The following is a 1629-nucleotide window of genomic DNA, read 5'->3' as shown; positions in this document are numbered from 1 at the left end:
ATTATAAGATGAAGTTGTGATTTATGGCTGGCAAAACCCCTGCAGCAGAAAGACGCTTCTACAAAAAAGAGAGGAAACGGGGGACAAGAGGAACCAATTCAACAGGCAAAATGCACAACAAAATATATAAAATCATTGCAAGTGAGGTTCAACACAGCAATAGACATGCAATATAAACACACAAACAGTCACAAGATGCAGAATGACTGCAAAAAGATGTAGACAGAACCGAATGAGATGCAACCTGAACAAAACTACAAACTGAGTCTTTGAGTCTATCTCATTTGTAGAAGTTGTCTTTGTGATTTAACTGACTCTCCCACTTTTTTCCTACTAAATTACTTGGATTTGTTTATGACGTCTTATCTCAGAGCTCATTTTACATATTTACGCACAAGTTAATTTCCATGAATTCCCACAGAGCTGCTATCCAAGCAAACCCAACATGAACCTAAATATCCAGTAGTAGTGTCTTCTACCCACTCTAATAAGACCATTATTACCATTAATCTTGAATGAAGTACGCAGTTGTTATTGCACATGTTTGGTTTTGCTTTATTCTTAGTTCAGGAACCTCAAACACTGATGATAATTTACCCATCTCTCGACACCTGGAACGCCCTGTAAGTTTTCACATTTACAAAACTACATGGCTTTAATAAATCAACACTTCTGAGTAGCAGTGTTAAAGGCAGTGAACATATGCAACTCTGAACACAAATTATAAATATTAAAAAATCTGATAAAACCTCAGTTGACTGATTTAAGGTTGACTTGCAGTTATTTAACATGACTGAGTTAAGTGTAACTACATTTGCTTATTTTTTAGCACCTCAGCTGCAGTCTGTCCAGTGTGTCAGATCCTGTCAGCTATGACACATCTGCCTCCCACTAAAGCCTGAAATGTTTGCTGGCCATCAGCAGAGGGCAGCAGCAGACATATTGTTAGAAGCCCATTTCAGATTATCAAACCGCTCAAAAAATTAAACACTTTCATGAGAATATTAATCAAGTCAGTTAAACTTCTGGGATATTAATTTGATCAGTGAAGTAGCGTGGGGGTGGGTTGTTAATCAGTTTCAGTGGCTTTCGTGTTAACGAAATGACCAATATATGCACTAGAGAGGCAACAGTGAGACAACCACTAACACAGGAATGGTTTTACTGGCTAGGTTTGTTGTCTCTGGTAGCATGAAGCGATACCTGGTCCCTCACCTGCTAGTGAGCCCTGTGCTCACTGCCTGGCACTGTGGAGAACAATTAGCATTTGCAATAGAATACCAGAATTGGCAGGTCCATCACCAGTATCCTGTGCTTTTCACAGATGAGAGCAGGTTCACATTGAGCACATGTGACAGACATGAAAATTGAAGAAACCATTATTAGAAACCATTAGGATGAAATCCTTGGACATACTGCAAGCTGCTACATTTGACTTCAGCCCTCTGTAGGTTGATCGTTTTCATTTCTTTCAATGTAGCCTCCTTTAATTCCTGACAGATTACCCCATCTCCATATTTGTGTATTGTCTTCAATCTTGCAGCTTTTCCCCTATTAAAGCCAGAATATCTTCAGTAAATAACTTTTATCATGGAGAGTTTTGAAGACAAACAGTGGCGAAAAATGAGA

The sequence above is a fragment of the Pundamilia nyererei genome, unplaced genomic scaffold (assembly GCF_000239375.1).
Source record: "Pundamilia nyererei isolate P.nyererei 1_Seehausen unplaced genomic scaffold, PunNye1.0 scaffold00003, whole genome shotgun sequence".
NCBI classification, from domain to species: Eukaryota; Metazoa; Chordata; class Actinopteri; order Cichliformes; family Cichlidae; genus Pundamilia; species Pundamilia nyererei.
Note: the sequence above shows the minus strand (reverse complement) of the source record.